We start from the raw sequence: 14,474 nt of genomic DNA on the forward strand, positions 1-14,474 counted from the left end.
AAAGATTGGTCAAAAATACAGGAGTAGGAGGTTTCAGCCAGCTCCTGGCAGCCAGCAGCTTAGGTTTACACAGACAAAGCTTGGGACAGCAGCCAGCAGAGCCATCTGCACTGGGATGCTGCATGGCCAGCAGTTGTGCCTTGCTCTGCTGAGAAGCCCCTTCTCACAGCACCCATCCCAGCCTGGAGCCTGGCACGGGAAAGCAAAAATGCTGGGAAAATCCTGCCTGCGAGCTCTGATGGTCTTCACACACAGAGCATGGAAAGGACTCCTGTGGCTCTCTGCTCAAAGCCTGCAGAAAGCCCTGACATGTCAAGAGTAGCATAAGCACTATGCATTTTTAATATTGTTGTGCATATGAGGCCAAGTTCTAATAGGTACTTAAAATATTTCATTCTGGTTTGCAAAATACACTTGGTGACAAAAAGTGTAATAAAAAACCAAATTCCTAGTGTAATATCTAATACTGCCACTAAACAGATTTTCTTTTTTGTGTGTTAAAAAGAAGAAAGAAGACCTTAATCTGCTTGAAATGCAGAGCACAGTCGACTGCTAATTGTAGAAATAAATAACAGATGCATGCAATCTCCCCTCATCTTGCTTTCCTTTTTACTTTCAAAACAAATATATTTTTCTTTCTTTTTATGCCATCCATTCTGCTGACCTGCTCAGGCACAGGTCTTTGCTTGCACAACAAGCCCAATTGACAGCAAACCTGCTTCCAGATCCATAAATCTTCTCCCATAAATGCCTGGACATTGGTTCAGAAAGCAGGCAGTGAAATAAAAATAACAGCAGAGAAGTAGCTTGAGTGGTTGAAAAAAAAAATAATCTCCACTGAATGCAAAAATAATAATAAATAAACTGCAAAAAAATAAGGGTATTGAAAATTAATTTTCCTGCTCCTCTCAGCTCCAACTCGAGGAAGGTATTTTTAAGCTCCATCATGCAAGTAATACCTCTGTGGATAAGTCCGAAGGGATTGCTAGTGGAGAATTAAATAGGTAGTTTCTTACAAGCTGCTAAATCTGCTACAAAACTGCATCCTTTCTGTGGGAACATCGGGTTTGGGTTTTTTTCACATTTCTGACTAAGCCAAAGCAAAAGCTGAAACTGCACTTCAGAGTGGGATTCGGGGTTCCTCCCACTCTCCCCCCCTTCTGTAAATGCAGCTGGCAGCTGAGGAGCCCCCAGGAGGGCGAGGTTGGCTGCTGCTTCCCACCGCCCCGGCGGGGCTGCCGCTCCACACGTCCGGGCACAGCAGCAGCCGCGGGGACCTCGAGAATTGTCACCTACGAGCCCGCAGCTGCTGTGGGCATTGCTGAGCGCCACCTGCTGCCACTTTTTGAACTACACATTTTGAGCTGGGATCGATGGGAAGCGGTTCCAGGGGAGCCCAGGAGCAAACATCCCGGGGCAGGACGGCCGGGCCCGTCCGCACCCCGGCCCCGGGAGCCCAGGGGCTGGGACTGAGCTGCCTTGCACTGACAAAGAAACTCCTGGGTTTTTCCCTAGGCGCAGGCACGACACACAATGTCGCAGTAGCAGCCCAAGCAGCAAAAAGGCTGTCTCAGGTACTTTATACCTTGCTGCTCTGTATCGTGCTCCGTGCTGGGAGCTTCTTGTAGGAAGCAGATAGAAACGACAAGGTTTACTTCTTTGTTCTCTTAATTTAGAAACCGAGGAAATATAGAAAGAGAGCTGTGGTCGTGTAGCATGAGAAGCTACATAGCAAATAACTGGATAACTCAGAACATTATTTGTATTTTGAGATTGCAGCTAGATAGGTATCCCAAACACCTCTCTGCCTGCCTATCACCATTGTATCCTAGGAATATATAGTCAACAACAGAGCAACTTATCATGCCTTCTCTCTTGTAATAATCTCAGTAATTTACTGGAGCTGTATATTAAAAAGTCTTTCCCTACCACCGGCATTTGCATACATCCATCAGCCAGCTTGTATATGTGGGATGGTAGATGATTTAATACTGCCAAGAAGGCTTAAGATGTGGATAAATGTTTTTGTAAGGATTGTTAATACTGTCATGCCAAGAGTAAGGAGGCCAATGACTTCTCCTAGACATAATGCCTGGCTGAAGAAATCCTAGAAACATCAGTGTCAGGGATGAGGGGAAGATACTGTATTTAGAAAAGATTTTAGGAAGACATACTTAATCTCAGAGAATAGAATTTCCCTCTTTTTATTCTATATACACAATCAATTTTATTGAGTGATTTTTCCAATGCAGCTGCAGTAAAAAGCTGAATGTTTACATGTCTGATCTGCCTGGACACTGCCCAAATGAGACCTGTGCATACCCTGGAGCAGTTGCTCTTACACAGGAGGTCAATGGGGACACCAGAGTGGGAGGAGGAAGGTAAATACCTGTAGATGAGACAGAAATAAATTTAAGCATGGACAGTTTGTGGAGGTGGAAAGCAAGTAGGTGAACATTAAATGCTGGTACTGATTTACATTTTGTGAAGAAATTACTTTGGTATGAAGTTTTTCAACTACAGTTTGAGTACAGGTCTCTCTTGGTCTCTTTTTGGGGAAAAAGAAGTGTAAAAGCTTAGCAGATGAAAAAATATCATTAAATTACAGCTGTAACTAGTTGAGCATATTTTTACTGATACAAGCCCTGAAGATTCAGGAAATCAGCATAAAGCCAAAATTATACCACTGTAGTTGTGTTCTCTGCAATCTCTGTGTGTACACCTCTCCCTAATGTCCCAGATCTCCTTGATCCCCCTTCCCAATCCATCTCACAGCCTGGCATAAGCTATAAACCCAATCCAACTTAACCTAGATGCATGAACTTAATTCAAACCTCAAACTTTTTCCTTGATGTAGTGTCAGTGCTCCAAGGTTGTGAGACAGGGAGCATCTTTTATTCCATGTCTATGGTGCATTTGTTGCAGAGATTGTTAATGCTATGGGAATGCAAACAAGTAATAGTGATTTAAGAGATGTGTCTATTGCTGATGTGCTTTACCAAAGTCAGAGTTCCAGTTGTTTGTCTGAGTAGGATTTGCAGCAGATCCTTGTGTTAATTAATTCAGTATTACAAGACAGAACAGAGAAATATATACAATTCTGTACCACCCTCCACAAGACTTTCCCAGAAGAAACACCTACTGGTTTTACTAAACTGGTTCTTACACTAGTAACCACCACAAAAAAAAAAAAAAAAAAAAAAAAAAAAAAAAAAAGGAATCTGCTCCTTCTTTTTGATTAATTTAGCATTATAAGCAACTACTTTTTCAAGAAAATACTTACTTTTCCTACCTCAGCACTGAGAGACATTTTGAATTACAATAAGAGCCCGGTGCTTACGCCCACCTCTGCAGTTTCATTTGCAGCACAAGACTTGTGAGTGACTCTCCTGCAGACATCCCGTGGGTGGGGAGCTCAGCTGAGGTCAGAGGCACCCACATTCTTTGCTCTTTTTAATCAGTTGGTCTTCTCTTCTCCAGGGCATTGCCCGAACTTGTCAGGCTTTAATTCCTTAACAAAGAGGAATAATTTAGACTGTTTCACTCACAGAAGTCTGCAAACCAAAATCTTGCTGGGGAGGCTGGAGTTTCTGCTGGGATTAAAGGAGCTTGGCCAATTCAGCCTTGAAGATCTAACCTATTGCCTCTTGCTGCTGTATTACTTTTGTCACAGAAAATTCATGTTTCCTGTTGGCTTTGGCTTAGTGGATGGCTGTTAAACTGAAAGCATTTTTTAATATGTCACTTTGCTCTTCCCCATCCACAGTCCATAGTGTCTCAATTTCCATTTCAAATACAGCTCAGATCTGTCTAATCTTTTGCTTCTTCAACATTTTCAAGCAGCTGTAAATTCTACAATTTAATTAATGGGTCAAAGAGGCTGAGGCTTCTTCATGCAAAATAGAACTTTACAGTGATTAATTAAAATTGCTATCTCTGTTCCAACTTGCTAGATAGACTTTAGCACAGCATATTCTGCTGAGGACATTACAGAGTGCAAAACAAAGTGTGCTAAACTTAGAGAGGCAAAGGGAAATGTGATTATTACAAATGGGGGAACATTTTTTCCAATGTGCATAGACCAATTTTTAAAGTTAAATCATGGTCAAGAGTTATGGTGTACTTAAATTTGATCAGCCTTAATATTCACTCTCTTATGCTGCACTCTCAGATGTCTCTGAGGTTCAGATAAGTTTGAACCACACTCCATTTCACCATTAAAATTGGAGGAGGAACAAAAGTAATATTTGCATAGACTCTGCCCAGCAGCAGTGCATCATGCAGTCTTCACTGGCTCAGCTCTTGTAGAAGCAGCTAAATAATGGGAACTAATTTCCAGAATTATGTTGACATGCTTTGGGTATGCAGAAGGCAGCAAACAAATGAAACAATATCAATTTGAGACATTTGAGGCATCAGACATATTAGGGGGAAATGTTTTAGTGTGTTGGAGAAACATCAATAATTTCATTGGAGACCTTGTTTAAAAATATCTAAGATGTTACACTACTGAAAAAAAAAAAAAACACAAAAAACAAACAAACAAACAAAACAACAATGAGAACAACTTGGATTCGAGGAAGAACATGTTGGTCTCTCCTAGCTTATTTGCTTGGGCATTTAGGAGAGCAGATAATAAGTGCTTGATTCTTTTAATATAAACTTCAGGCTGGTTTGTTTGTTTGTTGGGGTTTTTTTAGCTTTTGTGGAGTGATAGCATTGTAATTACTCTTATGGCTTGGCTAATCTATATTTAAAGGACTTTGCTTTTGTCTTGATTTTCTATATGGGTCATAGCCACAATATCTCAGTGCCTGAGGAAGGATAAAACTAAATGCATTATCTGTTTTCCTATCAAGAAGAATTATCTGGTTTTCTATCAAGGAGATGCTCAGTTTGCAACTAGGAACAGATAAATGCACAGATAAATGAAATTAGAACATTGTCCTGATAATGTGTCTCTGGAAGTGACCTCAAGTCAGGGACTCCCTTGCTGAGGATATTGCATCACTCTGCTGCCAGTGACTTAACACTGCCCCAGATCACTCCAGTTCTGCACTGGAATCACAAGTGCTCTAGACTGATCATGAGCTTAGACCAACAGTATTTTAAGGATGATCCTTCAGCAGCTCTTGAAGTGGACTCCATGCTGTAAATCTGAAAGTGCCACTTTATGATCCAGAAGTGGTTTCAGCACACACAGGACTCACTCTGCCAGGGCTAAGGTCACACACAATTTATTAACACATTAATACAAACCATCTATAGTATGGCCATCAAGTGGGAAGGGGTGTGATGTTGAGCATCGAATCATGAGCTGCACTTGCCACCTAGTATAGAAGGCACGCCTAGGAAAAGTTAACTGCTCTCTTGGGTCAAGTGACAGGTTTCAGAGAGCATCCACCTATGTCCATGCAGCAGAAATGCTCATGCCATGGGGAGTGTGATGGGAGGTACCAGATGCTGAAGCCATAATGCTCACCGCTACAATGCTTCATTTCTTGATGCCTTGTGCAGCTTGTGGTTTGTGTCTGCAGTCAGCAAGAAGTATTGAAGACTTTCTTCCCTTGGCTATATGGAAAATTAGGATGTTTCCACTGTGTACAATGAAGGGAACCCGGTGCAGAAATCTTGGAGTACTCTGGGGAGTGTGATAGCTCCAGGTTGGTGTGCTGTAGGAATGCCAATGTAGCAGCTATGAATGTGGGGAGCCAAAGAAGTGGAAGATTTTGAGTTATTCTCAATTGAACAGATCTGTCATTTACTGTGTGATTTATTCTCTGGTGCCTTTCTAGAAAATACAGTCATTTCACTTTTCAAAAAGCTTCTTTCATGCTTCTAATGAGAGGATTCCCTGGGAGAAACAGCAGGTGAGGTTCCAGCAGTGGATAAAAAAAGTTGTTTCCCTTTGTGCACTTTAGAAACTTCAACTTAAGCTGTTTTCCTTCTTTCATCCACACGCACACGTCCTATTGCTACCAGATCCGCCCTTCAGTTGAAAGTTTAAATGCTGATCAGCAGGAGTTGACTTTAATCACCAGGTAAAGGCCACTGACAAACAGCTTTCCCTGTGTGGATCCTGTACATACTTTTCCCTTTCCACACTACATTTAAACTTAGAATTAACCCTCTGAATCCCCCACTAGAATGTGATCCAAACTGCATTAGCCATCTATTAAGTGACTTAGAAGTGCACCTCAAGTCACTGACTGACAGAAGAAGGTGCCATCAGATTTGTAACTCAAATTCTCCTCCAGCCATGGTCTCCCCATGTGATATTTATTCCCCTTTGCTGCTTGATGCCGCGTCCTGGGCTTCCTAGGCTGCCAGCCCAGGGATGCTGAGGCTCAGCCGTGGGTGGATGCCCTCGGCGCGGCACAGACAAAGCGCGGAGGCTGGTTCCCTGCAGCAGCCAGCAGCGATTGTCATGACAACCAGCAAGCTGATTACTCAATTACAGCATTCCTTTTAAAAAGTGACATAAAACCAAGGGACAACACATCCTTGGCTTCCTGCGGTGCTTGATTTTCAAAGCACTGAGCTATGTTTAACTTTTTTATGTACATTGTGATTATGTTTGCCAACCTAGTTCTGGATCTCTTCTTTTAATATTATTATTATCATTATTATTATTTTGTCTCCATGTTCTTTGAAATGCCAGGAAAGTAAAAAGCTAGTTAAAATATACAGTTTTTCTTGCTGCAGGAAAACATGCAGCTGCAACCAACTCTGGTGTAAAAGCCTCACTGGCTTGGGAGGATTGTGACAGATGCACGTTCAGGAGAGTGCTGGAGCTGTGACCAATTCAGCAAAATGTGCCAAACTTGCCCCAAGAAACCTCAGCAGAAGTCTCTGCTGCAGTCTCTGAAAATGAGTTGTCTCTGTGCTTTGCCTCCTTTTCATACTTGACATGCTCCTGGAGGTACCAATATCCTGTTCTGAAAGCCAATGAATTTTTTCATCCTTTTGTGTGAGTAGATTACTGGATTTTTTTCTACAACAAAAGAAGGGGAAGAGCTAAGCATACACTTGTGATGTGAGGTCTCACTCTTTCTTTAAATCAGTAGAGATTTATAACACCAGCTGGGCGAACTGAGGAATTCCTTTGCTTTTCGTAACTGCTGTTACAGTACCTTGAAGGCCTGCTCATGGTCTTCATCATGTTGGACATGATAGAGGTGGACAGTGAAACATCCTGTACCAAGCAAAACAGCCCAGCCAGGCTGAGAGTTTACCCAGGAAAAGGTCACTCCATCTTTGTTGTCTTTTTTCCCTAAGCACTGACTACTGACCACTAGCAGAGAAGGGGTAAGAGCAGCCTCTTTACCTGGGATATTACTGGGGCAGATCTGAGCAACAGGTGCTCTACAGGAGAAAGCTGAGAGCTCCTTTAGTTTACCAGAGGGGAAGAACTTGCCCATCCCTCCCCAAGGAGCAGAGCTATAACCCTAGATCCAACTGATTCAATGAATGCTACAGAAGATATATGACCCTTTCCAGTTCCCCAGATCCTGTTACATCGATTTCTGTGCAGTATAAACAGCAACAGCATGTTGAGGAAAATGGTAAACCACAACAACAACTGAACTAATCATGTATTTACTCATGCCATGTCCCTCTTCAGCAGTTTCCTGCTAAACCACAGTCCTTCTCAGTGAAATGATTGATTAAAAAGTGCCTGATTATATTAGCATTATTTGCTCTGCAAGCTGCATGTGGTATTTTATTTCAAAGCTATGAAAATGTAATCTGATTCTCCAACTCATGGGACAGAGCAGGTGGAGTTAAGGTTCTCCATTCATCTAATTTCAGTGTGTTATAGAGTTGTCAACCTGGCACTGTGCAGGAGGGATTCGACCTCCAAGCCATCTGTGCGAGGTGGTACAAGACGTGACTTGCACAGGTGTTTGTCAAGAAAGCTTGGGCAAGCTCAGAACACCAAATTGTTACTTTCTGCTCCTCATTTAATGAGTCAGCTTCACAGCCAAGCACACTCCAGAAAGCAGAAGTAGAAGGAATCAGCAGAAATATCTGAGCCGGGCTACAGTCCGTTTCCTGACCCTACACGTTACAAAGGAGCAGAGGTGTTCTGGTCACATATGGACATATGCTGGTGAGTGAATAGAGTAGGATGGAGGTATAGAACAGCTAACCCACAATTAGCATTTCTGACCATATTAATCTATTGTTTGTTCCTTCAGAACATACATTATAATGTGCACAAGCACATATGCTGTGCTCATAGAGGTTATCATCAGCAACAGGACCTGCATTTTTTGTGAACTTTGCATTCCCAAGGACAGTGACATCTCATGCCAATGCCCTACAACAGAGGTGAGAGAAAAAATGACAGTGCAAGTGCCCTGATACTTAATCCCCAGGTTTTTCTTACTGTTCTTTCTTCTTACTGTTGCTTTTATTTTATTTTACTGCAAAGCCAGGAAGTTTGGGACCTAACCCAAACTGACCTAATCTAACCATCTGTAACTTGGAAGCTGGATGTAGCTTGTCAGCAGAGACAAATGGGAACCTCAAAAAGGAGGCAGATCTACAAGTGATCACTGGCTTTTGGGCCTTAGGGTGTGCTTAGGCACATGAGTATTTAAAATATGATGGGATAAATGGAGGCAAAAATAATCATGCCGTTTGAGACATCTATGTATAACAATGTCTTGTCCCTTTGCCTTCCTTTACTTAAAAAGTCACAGAGAACCAGAGCTGGGAAACCAAATCTTACTAATAATGGGCAAGTATGTTGTCTTCTGCAAAAGGCAGGTATATAACTAATGCATATGATCTGCAGTGTAATGTGTTTGATCCACAGTGTTTGCTGTGTTTGAAATGGGTGCCTTCCTGTCATTTCTCAAAGCTTCAGACAAAGATAAGGACATTTTTCAAAGCCCTGGCAGCAGGCTAGGGAGGATTTAGTCTGGGATAGCAAAACTTCCATTTGATATATGTTTACACCATTATACGTGGGGAGCACACTTTCTTTCAATGGCTTAGTTGAACAAGAGCAGCCTTCAGATGTGATAAATCTTTTGTGAGGAGACTGAGTAGTTTTCCTCTCTTTCACTCCTGCCTTTTTCTTTTCCCTTCACCCTCAGTGCTGGCACCTTCTTGCTGTGTAAAGACAGAGAGATCACTTCCCCTTCTCCTACCTGCATTTATTTTGCAAATGTTAATGATAAATCACTTAGGGGATCTATTTCGTGTGCTACACAAAACCCTCAAAGCAGCTGAGAGATTCCTCAGTCATCTTCTACTTGGTTTTACCTTTCCATCCTCCTTCAAACCCTGCCTGCCATTTCTTCATCTGTGAGCTCCAACACATCCACAGGCAGTTGAAATCCTGCACATCAACTATAACCAGCACACTGTATCAGTTAGTACCTACTCCTTGTGATGTCTATCATGAGTTGGGACCTGGAGTTAGGTTTGGCTCTTCTGGTTTATTCAATGAACCAGTCAACTACCTTTTTATCAGTGGTGCTCAGGCACTGAACTTCAATCTAAAACCTAGTCCATTGGGTGATGAAAGACCAAATTCTTTGGCATTTTAATGGAAATACATTCAGTGAACTTTTATACACTCACTGAAATTGAGATTTATTTTTACTGAACAGCATGTGGTCAAGGGAACAGACTTAATAACTTCTTTATTTTACCCAAAAAAAAAGTCTTTAGACTCTCTTTTTCATAGATTAATTTTTAATTTTTGCAATATATACACGTTGTGCATGTGCGTGGAAGACACATTGTTATTATCATTTCTATTTAAAAGGGTGTGATTACTGTACATTGTTTTCCAGCATTTAGATCATCCTTGTCCTTCTCCAGCAGACCGACAGCAGAGACTATCTGTTGACAAAATTCCTGCAATCCTGATTTCCTATAGTTTTCCCTAATTCCAATGCTATCAAAAGAGAGTAAAATCAGATCCCTAAAAATAGGAAGTCATAAAACACAGCCCTGCTTGAGGGTGTTGTTTTGTTTCACAGACTCATTACAGCTATTACCCTCTATATTAATTTTTGCTGTGTCGGGATGTTGCCTCTGCTCTTGTTAAATCATTATTAGCATCAAATGCCCTCTATAAGCCTGGCACAACAATCCTGTCAAAGACAACAGATACGAGCAAATACCAGTGCTCTGACCTGTGTAATGTTCTGTGTGTCAGTTCCCAAAACTGTGCAAAGTATCTGTCCCCTTGAAGCAAAGGTGAGAGTTCTGTTTCTCCATCCAGTACAGTTTTTAATCTATAAAGCTGAACTGGAGCACTTCATCAAAATGTTTAATCTGCGTCAACTCTTGTGATGGCTTGATGTGGCACTGTTAATGCACGGGTATCCATCATGCTTCTGTAACAGCAAGATACCCCAAGGAATAATTTAGGGACCTTCTCCCAGGAATATTGCTCTGTGTAAAGTCAGTATTTTATCCACTTGTCCAATGGGAATATTGCTTATGACAGTTTTATACAACTGTGGTATTACTGCTATTTATCTTCAAACCCCTCAGTTGATGCTGTGTCCTCAAGTTGACCTCTATGCATAAGCAATCTTGGCCTCTACTTCCAATCTAGAGAGGGAGGAGAAGGTCAAATCTGTGACACCAGGAAGATTGTCCTTGCAACCAACTTTTAGAAACTGAGATGAGACACTTTGGAAGATGTCTTTGCTACCTGATACATATTTTCCACACCACCAGTTCAGTAACAATGGAGTGATCTAGATCCTAGAGAGGATAATATCTTGCTGAGTCTGTCAGCTAGGGCTCCTTTGGAAGGACCTTTGGGTTTAGCTCATCCGTTATTCAAGTATCTGTGTATGTAACTATTACAGCTTGATGTTTTTTCATTGTAGTAGTAGTCTGAGTTTGTGAAGATGGACATGCATGGGTTGCTAAATGTCTTTAACTGATGCCAGTGTTTGGGAAGGGCATTCACAAACTTCTCTAAAGAAAGCTCTCCAACAGAGTCCACCAATGTTTTGGGAACAATTGGGGAGGAAGGGTTATTCCTTTGGCTATGTCTAGATTAGCATTTGCATTAGACAGTTTCCACATTTTAGAAAGTGTTCAGTGTGTTTGTGCTTGTTTCTAGATTATCCATCTCAAATTAAGGCTGATCTTCCAGCGTTTCAATACCAGCCTTTGACAATCTATTTTCTGCCTCCAGAGGTTTCTCACAGAGAGCTGAGAAAACAGGATTTTTAATTATATAGATATCAAATAGTTAGATATGCTAGAACAACATATTTTACAACTGTGCCTCTTGCCTTCTTTCATGTGATAATCTGTGATAATCTGATAACATGCCAGTAAAATACAGAATTGGAGATCTGCCTTTGCAAAATATGAGGAATTAGGTTGTTCCAGGAATCCTCCACTCTTGACAGACTCCCATGAGATTCTTTCCATGTGGTTCTTTCTGCAATTAACTTTATCATGAATTCTTGGCTCTACTAGAAATGTCAATTCTTTACAGTTTGAGAAGAAGGAGAAAATGATGGTTTAAGTGGGGAAGGGGAAAATAAGGAAATATTTCCTCTTCTTTAATGATAACTTCATTATACCTTCTCATTACAGTAATTGCAGGTTTAACTAAAGATTTTCTCATTGTGCAAGTTCTGGAGAGGCTGGGAATTTAATAAACAGTTAGAATGATATCAAATGATGGAGGCAAAAGGTGAAATTACCACTTGGATACATTTATTTCAGTTGAACTGTGCAGGATCAAGGGGTCACTCAGCAGAGATAATTGCTAATTAAGCTTGGAGGGGGCAGGCAGGCAAACATCCTTGTGTTGCACTGGATTGCCAATTGATTACAAGTTCAGCCCTTGATTAAACTTCAGAAATGATTAATCGATGAATACTTACACACTTGCCAAAATGGTCAAGAATGAGGGGGTACTGAAGTGAGGCCATTGCAGTTACCTCCAGGTGATCTTCAAAGCATGAAAACTTTGCAGTTCCATCATGGTCCCATTAATGGCTATTTTATTAGTGTCAGTACAGGAGCAGGATGAGCTCATGGCTCAGGTACTGAAAAAGGAAGCAAACAACCTGAGTTCAGTGCTTGCTATGCAAAAGATTTGCTCTCACTAGAAACCATTTAATCTCTCTCTTCTTTCATTCATCATCTGTAAAGTGACAAAGAATGATTATTTTCTACAAACACCCCTGGGCAGGGTTTCTTGCAGCACAGATCCATACACATGACAGATTTGAGGCTGAGAGGGACCTTCTGAAACGTTCAAACTCAGCAATCAATGAACATGCAACTGTTGTTAGGATGTAATGACATGGATACATCGTAACATTATTGATTTACAGATTTAAAGACCAGAGAGTGGGATTAAATCTCAAACTGCCTCAAAACGTAGACCACAATTTAATTTCAGCAGCAAACCAGCTGGCAAGAAAGTTGCCATTACCAGACAATTTCTTTAAACCAGAAACCTTTAATACTTTATTTTTTAATTTGATGTTTTTGTGTGGATTCCTGGAAGCATCAATGCAAGATTAGATAGACCAGTGTTAACAACAAATATTCCGTTACTCTTCACTTGCTACTCTGTATTAATATCATTACATAGTATTTATTTACTTATTCATGTGAAATTTGTTATTAATGAGCACTTGAATTTCTAAGGACCTCTTCAGCTTTTTTAAACTATCAAAAATATGAACTTCTATCACAGTATCTCTCAAAGCCATAGTTAGAGCACCTCTTGTCCTGAACACACCTACCCCCAAGTTGTTCTATCTCATCACAATCAAAACCTAGTAATGAATAGCATACATTTTTCCTTTTGCCTAAGGAATAATTGCTATATTACAGAAATTACAGTATTCTGCTACTAAAAAGCAATGCACTGAGGTCCCCCAGCTGGAAAAAATGTGTTTGCTTTGCAATGGGTTAATGTGTACTTACAATTAAATACTGAAACATTCATTAGTATGTTCTGGATAGCAGATAATTCTGCTCAGTCATCTTCAAAGAGCATCACTCTTATTAAGCAGCCAGATGCAGTCAGCAGTCCTGTGGAGGGAGTGTTAAAATGAGAAACCTGATTAAATGTTGACTCACAAAAATCCTTGGGGAGAACACTTGGAAATGATATAATAACCACAGAGAGCTGGGGTGTATGACAATAAGGTAGACACAAGGCAGCATCCTGCCCAGTGAAAGCCATATTCAAGGTGAAGCTTTTGCTTGTGGATGGGATGAAAGCAGCATAAGCATCTTGACAGATGAATAGCTGGATGACATGGAATGATGAAAATCTTTTAAACTCATCTTACGCATCTTTGTGTTTATCTCTGAAACTCTTTCCTTGCATTGTCTATATTGGCCTGTCAGTAAGGTGGTTTCAAGGTGAGTGGCAAATGATAACATGTCTGGGCACTAAAACCTGATTTATTACTGGTCTTTTGATGTACAACAGGACTATGTGTGGGAATGCTAGAACATTACAGGGAGCTGGTAACTATTTCCAAGCAATGAAGAGCTCCAGCTCCCTGGATAAGGAGGAACACATCTAAGTGTGATAATTAATACACACCTCTATCACCACTGGTACCTGTTAGTCCAAGGCCAGGGAACAAGGATTATCCAGGCATTAAGTGAGGTTCAGTCCTCCAAATGCTGCTGTGGCTGGATGGTGAGGGCTGGACTGCAGGGGGAGACCTCACAGTAATGCCTCATCTCTCTCCTGGTTAAACAAGGGCTCTTTGCTCCAGGACTGCTGACCATGGCTGTCTCCTTCTTTCAATACATCAGGATTAGTCTGAGTTTGTGCTGCTGGGTTTTGCCTGCATTCTTTGCCTGCAGGTTTTCCAGCTTCCATTGCTCTAACACTCCAACTCAAATCCCCTCTTCAGTTGGGCCTCTTAGTTGTAAGGGCTTTGCACTGATTTTGCAGCATAAAACCTCAAAACTATTAACATCTCTGGAAAATCATCATCTAAGTTGAATGGGGTTTACAGCCACGTCCCTAGGGAAGGGATTAGGCAGTCATGTCTTCAGCTAGACAGTTTCTTGGACTGTGGGGAAAATGTCCTTTTTTGGATGCAGTATGTGCTGAAGGACTCTGAAAACAATCTCTTCTGAGCAGAACTACAGCTATAGATATGCTAGAAACCAACACTGTGAACTTTGAATCAAAGATTTTCTTTCAGGGAGACTGATGTCCTTATTAAAGAAAACTGTGTAGAAAATTAAAGCTAAAGTAATTTTCAACTGAGGATAGGAAATAGTAAGGAGTAAATCCAATTTGGTGAAAACGGGTTGTTCAGTACTTGGATGAGATCAGAGCAAGTGTGTGTTGAATGACTTCCTGGAAAGCTCAGCCCAGCACTAACCACTCGGAATCAGGAATAATTCCCTTCCCATCTCAGCAAAAGGTCATGTGAACCAGATCCTTCTTTCTTTAAACATGGAAATTTGCTCTTGTGCCTGTGTTTTTA

The sequence above is a fragment of the Chaetura pelagica genome, unplaced genomic scaffold (assembly GCF_000747805.2).
Source record: "Chaetura pelagica isolate M959 unplaced genomic scaffold, ChaPel_1.0 scaffold356, whole genome shotgun sequence".
In the NCBI taxonomy this organism is placed as follows: domain Eukaryota; kingdom Metazoa; phylum Chordata; class Aves; order Apodiformes; family Apodidae; genus Chaetura; species Chaetura pelagica.